General features: G+C 52.9%; 1 protein-coding gene across 5 annotated transcripts in view; it reads left to right on the forward strand.

Annotated features, from left to right (window-relative positions):
* The window catches only part of CTSA (cathepsin A), a 222950-nt gene that overhangs the window by 62732 nt on the left and 146747 nt on the right, over window positions 1–13471 (forward strand). The window contains exon 1 of one of the 5 annotated variants that reach the window (XM_078771687.1): window positions 12841–12988. The exons of 1 other annotated variant lie outside the window; for it this stretch is intronic. The gene's annotated coding sequence lies outside the window, so the exon portion shown is untranslated. Of the gene's footprint in view, window positions 1–12840; window positions 12989–13299; window positions 13364–13471 lie in introns of those variants that run through there. 3 more of the 5 variants (XM_078771688.1, XM_078771689.1, XM_078771690.1) reach the window with 3 other exon arrangements.

Genomic DNA, 13471 nt, shown 5'->3' on the forward strand with positions numbered 1-13471 from the left:
AAGAATACTCGTCCTTTTTTCCTCGTCTCGTTTTCTCTTCCGTTTTCGGTCACTTCCGTTTCCGGCCACTTGTTCAGAAGGGCTCCTGACCCTCCAATCACAACAACCCTTAATATACTACACACGGATAAGCAAAGACCTGAATGGTAATTCGCATACATTCACATAAATATGTAACACTCCCCCCCTTCAAGAAAGAAAGTTTGAACCCAGCGAAAACTTTCTTTGCCGGCCAATTTGGAGAAACAAACCAGATAACTCAACCCCCCCCACATTATCAGTTCCCCCCTGGGCAACAATCATCACAATTCAAAACTAAAGCAACAAACTCTCACAAAACCCCCAGAGATTTTCAAAGGTAATTCACTCTGGACAAAGCGTCCGCCACGACATTATCCCGGCCCCGTACATGTTCAATTTCCAAGTTGAACCCCTGCAAAGCCAAACTCCATCTCATCAACCTCTGATTTTTATTTTTCATTCTTTGAATGAAGGTTAAGGGGTTGTGATCCGTAAAGACCTTTATGGGAAAGGACGTGATTCCTAAATACACCTCATAATGTTGAAGCCCTAGCAGGAGAGCCAGGGTCTCTTTCTCCACGGTGGCATAATTTGCCTGATGTTTATTGAACTTTTTGGAGTAGTAGCACACGGGGTGGTCCACCCCATCCTCATCTTCCTGTAACAAGACCGCTCCAGCCCCCACATCGCTTGCATCTACGGCCAACTTGAAAGGTGCTTGAAAGTCCGGAGCGGTTAGGACCGGAGAGCTCATTAGTATCGCTTTGATATGGGCAAAGGCCGCCTGACATTTGCCATCCCAAACGAATGGGGTCTCCTTTCTCAACAAACTCGTTAAAGGGGCTACCACATCCGAAAAATTCTTACAGAACCGCCGGTACCACCCCGCCATACCTAAGAACCTCATCAGCTCTTTCTTCCCCTTTGGGACTTGGAAGCGATCGATAGCTTCTACCTTGGCGGTCACTGGTTGTACTTGACCCTGCCCTACTACATGGCCGAGGAACACTACCTGTGCTCTTACAAACTCACTCTTGGCTAAGTTGATGGTCAGACCTGCCTCGGACATCGTCTGAAAAAATGCATGGATTTGCTTAATGTGGTCTTCCATGGTCATGGTGTGGATGATTACATCATCCAGATATGCCTCCACCCCTTCCAGGTCTGCAATGAGCCTATTAATCAGTCGTTGAAATGTAGCCGGCCCGTTCTTCAACCCAAAAGGGAGGACCTTGTACTGATATAACCCATTCGGAGTGACCAAAGCTGAGATTTCTTTGGCTCTATCGGTAAGAGGGATCTGCCAATACCCTTTCAGCAAGTCAAATTTGGTAACAAATTTAGCTGGGCCTATTCGATCAATACAGTCGTCAATCCTCGGGAGCGGATAGGAGTCGGTCTTGGTCACTGCATTCACCCGTTTTAAATCTGTACAACACCAGAAGCTGCCATCGGGTTTCGGAACCAACACACATGGGGAGCTCCATTCACTGTTGCTTGGTTAGATGATGTCATTGTCCAACATATATTGCATCTCCTTCCGAAGATACTCCATCTTCACCGGGTTCATCCGATAGGGGTGTTGTTTCACTGGAGTGGCATCCCCCACCTCGATATCATGATATACTAAGTCCGTACGACCAGGTACATCTGTGAACAAATGTTTAAATTCGAACATTAAGCTGGACAGTTGTCCTTGCTGTTCCCTTGTTAAATGACCTAACTTCTCATCCAAATGACTCAACACTTCGGTGTTCGTCAATTTGGGGCAGGCCTGGTCATCCAAGTTATCAAACTTCACCCCGGCGTTTCCGTCCATTTTCACCGGTACGACAGGGGAGACAGGAACTACGTCTTCCACCGGTTCCCTCTCATGATATTTCTTCAGTCGGTTGACATGACACAACTGTCGCTTTTTCCGTCGGTCGGGAGTGGTCACCACGTAGTTTGTCTCATTCACCCTCTCCTCCACTGCATAAGGACCGAAATATCTAGCCTGGAGGGGCTGACCTGGAACGGGCAGCAATACTAACACCCGGTCCTGAGGACTGAAATTCCTTATCTGTGAGGTCTTGTCATGTCTCTCCTTCATTTTCCCCTGGGCCATTCTCAAGTTCCGTCGTGCCACCTCACATGCCTTTGCCAATCGGTGTTTCACTGTGGACACATACTCCACCATCGGTGTCCGGGACTCCTGTAGTAACCACTGTTCTTTCACCAATTTCAACGGTCCCCGCACTGCGTGCCCAAACACCAGTTCAAACGGACTGAATCCCAAGGAATCCTGCACGGACTCCCTCGCCGCAAACAACAATAGGGGTATCCCTTCATCCCAATCCTTGGCACATTCAAAACAATACGTTCGGATCATATTCTTTAAAGTCTGGTGAAACCTTTCCAGGGCCCCTTGGCTCTCGGGATGGTATGCGCTGGCTCTTACTTGTTCCACCCCCAACAGGTGTACCACTTGCTGGAAAAGCGTGGACATGAAATTGGAACCCTGATCAGATTGGATGACCTTAGGTAGACCAACTCAGGTGAAAAATTTAATCAAGGCCTTTGCAATAACTGCCGCCGTTATTTTCCTCAGAGGCACTGCCTCGGGGAACCTGGTGGATGCGCACATGATGGTCAGTAAGTATTGATGTCCAGCTTTGGTTTTGGGTAAAGGGCCCACACAGTCCACAATGACTCGGCTGAATGGCTCTTCAAAAGCTGGAATTGGCTTTAACGGGGCGGGTGGGATTTTTTGATTCGGCTTTCCCACCAGCTGACAAGTATGGCAGGACTTGCAGAACTCCGCCACATCCCGTCGCAATCCGGGCCAGAAAAAATGTACCAATATCCTGTCACAGGTCTTGTTCACTCCCAGGTGCCCGGCCCAAGGGGTCTCATGTGCCAAACTCAAGATCTCCTTCCGGTACAGCGGTGGCACCACAATCTGATAGTGAACTTTCCACTCATCGTCTGCGGGCACCTCCGGTGGCCTCCATTTCCTCATTAGGGTTTCCCCCTTCATGAAATACCCCACAGGTATCTTCGTAACCTCTTCTTCCGTAACGGCTTTTTCAATTAACCTCTGGATCTCCGAGTCTTCGTGTTGCTCTTCCACTAGTCTCCTTCGGACCAGCGCGGTTTACTCCACTTCGTTCCCCGCGGTCTCCGACTGACTCTCCACGTCCCCTTTTGTTCCAGACGCTACCATTTCTCGAAATTCCTGGGAATCCCTCCCCTGGTTATTTCCCTTTTCCGAGTGGTCTTCCCGTACCTCTAAGGGTTCCAACTCCCCCTCTCTTTCTTCCTCCTTCTCTTCCGCGTGTTTTCTACCCATAGCCCGAGTCACTGCACAGGATGGAAAGATACCCGGAATCTCCATCTCTAACCGAGTGGTGTTATTTTCCTTACTGGGCTTTTCCACCATTATTGGATTACCCGAAACTCGCCCCCCGGCCAAATCATTCCCGATAATAAAAGAGATTCCCTCCACAGGAAGGGTGGCTTGTAAGCCTACGGTGACCGGCCCTGATACCAACTCAGAACTCAACTGGATGACATGAAGCGGAGCTTTAACATAGCCCCCGACCCCCTGTAAAAGCACACTAACCCCAGTTGCCGTCTTCTCCGACAATGGCAAAATGCCCTCCAGCATCAACGATTGGTGGGCTCCTGTGTCCCTCAATACCCTAACTGGCTTCTGGTTCTTCGGGTAGCCACTCCCAGGCTAACTCGTCCCATGTTCCTAATCCCACCATAGATTGTATCACCGTGGCCTGCAACTCTGCCTTCCTCAAATTAGTTCGGACCTCCAAGTTAAAATGTTTGGCCAATTTCAAGAGGTCCGACTTTAGCAACGCTCGGAACTGTGCCTCACTCGGGGTTACCCCAAAGTTCTGTGCCACAAACGCCATGGTGCCTATCGTTAACACCTGTTAACCTTCACCCAAGACTTTACCCCAATTTCTCAAAATTTTTTACCAATTAATAATTAATTAATAAATTTTAATTAATAAAAAATTCTTATTTTATTATTTTATACAATTTTAAATCCCGGACGTAGACCCAATTGCGAATCGTAATTTGGACGAGCCCCCAATTCTGTTACGTGGTCCCCTCGGTGACTACCTGGTCTCGGTGACCCCCGGACCGTGAGAGGACCTTCGCCAGACAGTAGTATTATATAGATGCGCTTTCGCAAAGCAATCCCTATGAATTCCACCCACGAGACACTGATGTTCAAGAATATATTTCCCAATGGTACTGATACCATACAATTTCCAATGACACAACCACGGAGATTTTCCCCGAGCAATCAACAATACACCACCATCAACAATATTTCAATGACAATCAATTCCCTATGAATAAGATGGCCATCTTATATACGTGTGTCCCGGTGAGTACTCACGACACCCTTATGGTCTCGGTCCCGCACAATGTCTCTGGGCCCCTCCTGACCAAGATGATAGTCGGCGTCGCCGCACTCGGGCGGTTGAACGAACCCCGGGTGGACGTCTCCACCGGGCAGGTATCGTATCAGGCCCCGCGGCTGCAGCCTCTCGTGGCTACGCGAAGCGGGTGCGGTAAAGCAAGCCAAAAGCCCCACGCCACTTGCCAGGCGTGCTAGGCCCCAACCTGCGACTCGTACGCGTCTTTTTAGACGGGGCCGCGAACGGTACCCGACGCGGAGTCGATGCACGGCCCCACGTCAACTTGACGTCTCCACCGGGTCGGCACACGTCCCGGTAACTCCTCTCGCCAGACGGGCTTCGGAACGCCGCTTTGTCACGCAGCGCAAGGTCGATGCCACCTTTTCCGAGCGGGGCGAGGAAGATCAAGAAGAATACTCGTCCTTTTTTCCTCGTCTCGTTTTCTCTTCCGTTTTCGGTCACTTCCGTTTCCGGCCACTTGTTCAGAAGGGCTCCTGACCCTCCAATCACAACAACCCTTAATATACTACACACGGATAAGCAAAGACCTGAATGGTAATTCGCATACATTCACATAAATATGTAACACTTCAGAGGGTGTAATAATAGTCTGTTCCAATACTGCTTTTATACTGACAGGGGGTTTGTAATCAAGTAATCCGCAGAGGTTGGGACACCTGTAGGAATTGTTTGCATCAACTTTCAAGGCTTAATTTACTTTCATTGCTGCAGAACAGCTGTAAGTTGTTAACCCATTACTTGTTCCCTGAAGAAGGCCTTTTTTACAATATAACTGTGCAATTTACATTATTTTCCCGTTTTTGCGAACCTAAACTTTTTTTAACCTCGAGCAGTTTACTGGTTACCTTTGTACCATTTCAGGTTATTCACTGGACATTAAACTGCGTAAATTTCAATAAAAAAATTGAGGTGTTCTAAAACTTTTGACTGGTAGTGTATGTGTATAATTGTAATGTGTGTGTGTATATGTGTGTGTGTGTGTGCGTGTGTGTGCATTTATGTGTGTGTGTATGTGTATATATAATATAATATATATATATATATATATATAATATATATATATATATATATGTATATATATATATATATATATATATATATATATATATATATGTATATATATATATATATATGTATATATATATATATATATATATATATATATATATATATATATATATATATATATATATATATATATATATATATATATATATATATATATATATATATATACACACACATATATATATATACGTATATACATAAAATATTGTTGCATGGACACTTCGGTTAATACCAGGGCTCGCGGATGGGCCAAACGGATTTAATTGGAGGCGACGACCAAACACGGATTTTTACTATCAAACGCGGGAGGAAGAAGGAAAATGGGAGCTGCGGTAAAAGCGCGTACTTGTGGAAGGCGAACGAACTCAAACGGACACAGGTTTAACAAGGAATGAAAAATCATACAAGGGTTTATTTAATCAAAAGTCGGGACAGGGGAACACGACGATAAACCTAATTTCTAAATTGGGATCCCACACACCAGACTTCAGAAACGAACAAGGGATGAATCAACGAAAAGAACATGTCGTGTATTTGTGAGTGTGGTGCGTCTTACCTCATCTGTAGTCTTGCGTCCGTCGACGTCCCACGCGGCCCCCTCCGTCCGCCTCCGAGCACCACATGTCCAACACAGGCTGGCGTGCTCCACACACGGTCGATCTCCAACATGAGGCACAAACTCAGAATGAAGAAATTGCAGGAGGAGAGAACGCAAGTGCGACTGCACGCTATCAGCCAAATCCAAGTGAGCTCTCTCTAGAGTTGGACGTGCCAGAGAGACAAAGGGACGTGCATGCGACAGAGGGACGTACTAGGGTCAGAGCCGGATGTGCAACTCTAGAGAACTGCAAGACAAGAGAACCAGGGGTCGAGCAAGAGAGAAAATGTCGTTCGGCCCACCCCTAAATAACCTTGTGGCGGTGACGTCAGCCTTGGCGCGCCACCCAATCAGTGCCCTCCACTGACTCGTTGGCTGGAGGTTCACGCCTACCGCGCCAACCCATCACTCGTTCCCTGTAGTGTGGTGATAGCGCGTGCTACTCGAGGCCTGCCGGAGGTGTAGCTGGCGGCGGCCATCATCGGCGGTGCCCCGAACTGGCTTCCTGTCCGTTTTCTTCCAAAGTCTTGACAGGGAAGGGAACTCAATTAATGCGTGCACTAAAGCGCCTAAGTGTCTACAGGTGTGCATTGCCATAAGGGACAAAGGTTTGATGACCAGGTTGGACACACAGGGGCGTTATTCTTAATCCCTATACTATCTAACCCTCGAACTTCCTGGTATGTTCACAGGTATACTCTTACCCGACAAACCGCCTAAACACACAGAACTTATTACAGGTAGATTCCCTATCACGACGGTCGGATACCTACCTACACAGATCTATCTGGCTCTAGATATTGCGCTACCCTACCGACATAATATATATATATATATATCTATATATATATATATATATATATATATATATATATATATATATATATATATATATATTATATATATATATATATATATATATATATATATATATATATATATATATATATATATATATAATATATATATATATATATATATATATATAATATATATATATATATATACATATATATATATATGTGTGTATGTGTGTGTGTGTGTATGTGTGTGTGTGTATGCCTGTGTGTGTGTGTGTGTATGTATGTGTGTGTGTGTGTGTGTATCTGTGTGTGTGTGTGTGGATGTGTGTCTCTGTGTGTGTCTGTGTGTGTGTGTAAGTGTACGTGTGTGTGTGTGTGTCTGTCTGTGCGTGTGTGTATGTGAGTGTGTATGTGTACGTGTGTGTGTCTGTGTGTGTGTGTCTGTGTCTGTGCGTGTGTCTGTGTCTGTGCGTGTGTGTATGTGTGTGTGCGTGTGCTCTCTATTACGAGGCTTAGCCCAAGTATAAAATATATATAGGCCTATACAGCATACATCTCATCAAAAATAATATATTCCAAGTGTTTGACCACCTTGTGATTCCATCAAGGTCTGAAGAGATGGAAGAGGCTGCAGATTTACTGTCTGAAGGATGAGGCATGTCACGGCAGAGTGTGGAGTAATCAGCAAATAGATAAAAGGGATTTTCCAGTCAGAGAGATCGTTTCGCTTTCTTTTCTCATTTAAGAGTGGTACTTGTGTGTTGCCTCAATTGAACACAATTATTAACCTTTTTTATTTTTATTTTTGTGGAGGTTACCACATTGTAGGCTTTTTGAGGCCAGTCCGTGGCCTGAGTTTTTTTTATAATAAAAAAAGGTAAAAAATCAAACATTTAAACAGCCTTGGACGTGCACCTTGACCCCACGGCCAAGGCACACCGTCCATCAAGGCTGTCCCATTGCCATACACATGCACCTCAACCCGAAGGCTGAAGCACATGGTCATTCGAAACACATGCATCCTGACCCCGAAGGGCCACAATGCATGGTCATACAATACCACCAGTGGTTTTAACACGAGTATTGTGGAGGCCCTTGGACCTCAGTCTCCGCTGCCCTAAATCCAACACAGCAAGCAAGTGGGGGGACAGCAAGCAAGTGGGGGGGATTATCGTCTTCCCGAGTAGGTCGACGAGGACCGATTTAAAGGTCGATATTTAAAAGTATTTCAACACCGAAATCGTAACATTGTGGCGGACACGAAAGCCCACTGGCGTGGTGACATCATTCCGTGCACCAAGTGGGCGGCGGCCACGCCCGAGGGGTAGGCGTGGCCTCAGGATATACACTGGGCGCGCAGCCCGGAGCGCGCCAGTGCTACAGTGACCTCTTGTCAATAAAGACACTTTTGTTTAACCGCGTTGTCCGCTTCCTCCTTGGTAGCAAGTTGCGCGCGTAGCACCGCGCTCCATTGGTGACTCCGACGTTTGGTCAGCCGTCACTGACCACCCGAAACCGCCACAGCCATGGCAACCAACGCGGTAGCGATAAAGCTCCCCGAGTTCTGGGAAGCTCAGGCGGAGATCTGGTTCCTGCAGGCCGAAGCCCAGTTCAGGCTTCGACGCATCACGGTGGACGAGACACGCTACTGCCACGTGGTCGCCTCCCTCGGGTCCGGCGCGGCCGCCCGCGTCGTGTCGGTCCTGAGGAACCCACCGGCCCACGACAAGTACGAGGCGATCAAGTGCCTCCTCCTCGCCATGTTCGGCCTCACAGTGGACGCACGGGCCGATCGCCTCTTGGACCTCCCCGAGCTCGGTGACACGCGACCGTCGGTCCAAATGGACCATATGCTGTCGCTCATGGGCGATGAAACCCCGAACGCTCTATTCCGGGCGTTATTTCGACGCCAGCTGCCGGCACGAGTCCGCCTCGCGTTGGCCGGTTCCGCGACGACGGAACCCCGTGCGTTCGCGGCCGAGGCCGACAAGTTCTACGCGGCTTTGGACATGCAGGCGAGTTTCGGTGCGGCCGTAGCAGCTCCCGAGCCCGAACCTCCTGCGGGTGCCCACCCCTGCTCCGAGGGGCGCCTCGTGGCGGCCGCCACGCCCCGCCCACCACCACCGTGGAAACCGTGGCCTCCGGCTTCGCCGCAAACCCGGTGCCATTTCCACACTAGGTTCGGCCACGAGGCTCGGCAATGTCGCCCGCCGTGCTCATTCGGCAGGTCGGGAAACGCCCGGGCTGGCCCTCGGTAGTGGCACTGAGCGCCGGCCGATTAAACAGCCTCCTACACATAATGGACACCTTATCCAGGCGCCGTTACCTGTGTGACACTGGAGCGCAGGTGAGTGTCATTCCCACCGGTACGTCCGACAAGCAGTCCGCGGGCCGGGGCCCCACGCTGCTTGCTGCCAACGGTACGCCCATTCGCACGTACGGAAAACGCTGCCTTTCTCTGCGGTTCGGAGGGCAGGTTTTCCGATGGTCGTTCGTCACTGCCGACATGCCTATGGCACTGCTAGGCACGGACTTCCTTTGTGCCAATGGCCTGTTGGTCGACGTCAAGCACAGAAGGCTTGTCCAGGGTGAGACGTTCAGCTCGCTCGCTTGCGCGTTGCCCGCCTCGTTGAGCAGCTCACGGAGCGGCTCATCGAGCGGCTCGCCGAGCGGCTTGCTGAGCGGCTCGGTTCCAGCCAGGTTCATCTGCACGCTTCTGGCAGCGGACGAATTCACCCGCCTCCTCGCCCGTTTCCCGGCCCTCACGAGGCCCACCTTCTCGGCGGGGACCGTCAAGCACGGGGTGGAACATCACATCCCCACCGCCGGGCCACCGGTCTACGCCCGGGCATGCCGCCTCGAGCCGACGAAGCTCGCGGTAGCTAAAGCGGGTTTTGCTACGCTGGAGCGGCTCGGCATCGTGCGGCGCTCCGAGAGCGCTTGGGCGTCGCCGCTCCACATCGTGCCCAAGCCCGGCGGGGGATGGCGACCGTGCAGGGACTACCGCCATCTCAACGACGCCACCACCCACGACCGCTACCCCGTCCCCCATATTCAGGACTTTTCCGCCCGCTTGGCGAATATGTCCTTCTTCTCGAAGGTGGACCTCATACGCGGTTACCACCAGGTCCCCGTCAGGCCGGAGGACATCCCGTAGACGGCTGTCATCACGCCGTTCGGTCTTTTCAAATTTCTTCGGATGCCCTTCGGTTTGAAGAATGCGGCTCAGGCGTTCCAGCGCCTCATGGACAGCGTCTTGCGCGACTTGGATTTCGTCTACGTCTATCTGGATGATATCCTCGTCGCAAGCGCGTCCCGTGAAGAGCACCTACACCATCTCCGCACGCTCTTCGAACGTCTGGGCCAGCACGGCCTGATCGTGAACCCCGCCAAGTGCCGGTTCGGTGTCGCCGAAATCGACTTTTTGGGGCACCGCGTCACCAGGCACGGGGCCGTCCCCCTACCGGCCAAGGTGGAGGCGGTGAAGGGGTTTCCGCGCCCCCGCACGATCAGGGGGCTCCAGGAGTTCCTGGGCATGGTAAACATTTACCACCGTTTCCTGCCCCGCATCGCCCAGCTCCTGCGCCCCTTGCACGAGGCCCTCCGGGGGAAGCCGGGCAAAGGTGACGTCACCTGGACCGAGCAGATGGACGCGGCATTCGTGGGCGCGAAGCTCGCCTTGGCTAACGCCACCATGCTCCTGCACCCGGGGCCCGATTCACCGATCGCCCTCACCACCGACGCCTCGGACTACGCGGTGGGTGCGGTGCACAGGCAATGGGTGCGTGGAGCTTGGCAACCGCTGGCGTTCTTCAGCCGGCAGCTTCGCCCGCCCGAACGCCGGTACAGTACCTTCGACCACGAGTTGCTCGGGCTCCACCTGGCGGTCAGGCACTTCCGCCATCTGCTCGAGGGCCGTGCGTTCACGGCCTTCGTCGACCACAAGCCACTGGTGTTCGCGATGGGCAAGGTCGCCGAGCCGTGGTCGGCCCGGCAGCAGCGTCACCTCTCGGCCATGTCCGAATACACGACGGACATCCGGCACGTCACGGGGAAGGACAACCCGGTGGCGGATTGCCTTTCCCGGTCCGTTGCCCACGCGGTCCACCTCGGCATCGACTACGCCCGGATGGCGGCGGACCAGGCCGCCGACCCCGACATCCAGGCCTTGCGGACCGCCGTTACGGGCCTCCGCATCACCGAGGTGCCGTTCAACGGCGCGGGCACGGCCCTCTGGTGCGACGTCTCCCTCGGGCGGCCTCGCCCCATCGTGCCCGCGGGCTGGCAGCGCCGGATTTTCGACTCCATCCACGGCCTGTCCCACCCGGGCACGAGGGCCTCCCAGAGGTTGATCGCCGACAGGTTTGTCTGGCATGGCCTCCGGAAGGCCGTCCGCAGCTGGGCCAGGACTGCCTCGCGTGCCAGCGCGCGAAGGTGCACGGACACACCCAGGCCCCATTGGCCCCGTTTGCGGTGCCGGAACGTCGGTTTGACCACGTTCACATGGACCTGGTGGGACCTCTGCCCCCCTCGCGGGGTTTCACCCACATCCTGACCATGATGGACCGCACCACCCGGAGGCCGGAGGCCGTGCCTTTGGCGTCAACGACGGCGGCGGACGTCGCGCAGGCGTTCATCACCACCTGGGTCGCCGGGTTCGGCGCCCCTCGGACTTCTCGTCCGACCGCGGCCCCCAGTTTACCTCGGAGCTCTGGGGGGCGGTCGCGCGGGGGCTCGGGGTCCAGCTGCACCGCACCACGGCCTACCACCCCCAGGCTAACGGCCTGTGCGAGCGGTTCCACCGCTCGTTGAAGGCCGCGCTCCGGGCCACCCTCCGCGACGGCGGCTGGGTCGACAGGCTCCCCTGGGTCCTGCTGGGCCTCCGGACGGCGCCCAAGGAGGACCTGCGCGCATCCACGGCGGAGTTGGTCTTTGGACAACCGCTGCGGGTGCCGGGCGAGTTCCTCCCCGACCCCACGGCACCTTGGTCCGCGGCGCAGGAGCGCTCCGCGCTGCAGGAGACCGCCCGGAGGTTCGCCCCGGTGCCGACGGCGCACCACGGGCATCCACCCACGCACGTCGCCCCGGAGCTTCGCACCGCGGAGTATGTCTTCGTCCGGCACGACGCCCACCGGACACCACTGCGGCCCCCGTACGACGGGCCTTTCCGCGTGCTGGAGACCGGGGTGAAATACTTCACCTTGGACATCGGCGGTACTCCCGACCGCATCTCGGTGGATCGACTCAAGCCGGCCCACCTCGACATGGACCACCCACCGCCGGTGGCTGGGCACCCGCGTCGGGGCCGCCCCCCGGCGGGCGGACCCCCGGCACCGCCCAGCAGCGCCGGCACGCCGCCCCCCCGTCCGGCACCCACCCCGGGTACAGCCGGGGGCATCCCAGCTGGCATCCCTGCACCCCGGACGCCGCCGGTCGCCAGAGGGCGCTTCGGCCGGGTCATCCGTCTGCCCCGCAAACTGGCCCTCCAGGTGCGCGGGAATTCTGGGGGGGGCGCGTATGGCGGACACGAAAGCCCACTGGCGTGGTGACATCATTCCGCGCACCAAGTGGGCGGCGGCCACGCCCGAGGGGTAGGCGTGGCCTCAGGATATACACTGGGCGCGCAGCCCGGAGCGCGCCAGTGCTACAGTGACCTCTTGTCAATAAAGACACTTTTGTTTAACCGCGTTGTCCGCTTCCTCCTTGGTAGCAAGTCGCGCGCGTAGCACCGCGCTTCAACATCATTACAAATAGACCGTGCAGTGCATATGTTTAATCTCATACAACGTAGTGGGCGGTGTATGTTGACCGTCAATTTTCTTTCTTAATTATTTATGCATTTAATTAGGAATGTCCATATCCTTTAAAAATCCCATACAGCGTATCGTGTTGTGTGGTATAGTGCGTCGCGTCTCAGCAATCGGGCACCAAACCCACGTGATCGTGACGCATGCGGCATGCGACACTGTGAGAGTGACGTCACGAACCCGGCACGTCGGAGGCGCGTGACCTGACATGCGGATATTGGGAGCGCCCCATACGGACTCTTGGTGAGGATTCTTCATCAGTTTTTCACATTGTGATTGTTTTGAGGGGCGTTGTTAATATGAAGTCCCCCCATTTATATTACAATACAGAATTAATATTTGGGCAGTGTTTGTTGAATCATTTGAGGAGGGCGCTGGTCGGTGCGCTTGTTGTGTTCAGGAAGCTTGACGTCTTTATATTTTATTTGTTTTGAAACGTTCCGTTTTGTATGTTTTTTTTTACCACAGTACATTATATAATATACATTACACACATGTGGGCTGTTTATAAAGTCGTTGGTGCTGACGCAGGAGTTTATGACGAAACGTCATTTCTTTATGAACTTTGTTATGGAAGTCGACACGGGAGGGGGTGGGGTCGTTTCTGAGAGACATTGTGTGAGTGTGTGATTTGTCAGGATTGGAAGACTTAGTCCCTGTTTGGCAAGGCTGTGATTTTTCACCCAAGGTCTGAGGAGTGAGGAGAAGGAAGAGGCTGCAGTCTGT

Source organism: Myxine glutinosa, chromosome 2 (assembly GCF_964187855.1).
Source record: "Myxine glutinosa chromosome 2, kmMyxGlut1.1, whole genome shotgun sequence".
Classification (NCBI taxonomy): domain Eukaryota; kingdom Metazoa; phylum Chordata; class Myxini; order Myxiniformes; family Myxinidae; genus Myxine; species Myxine glutinosa.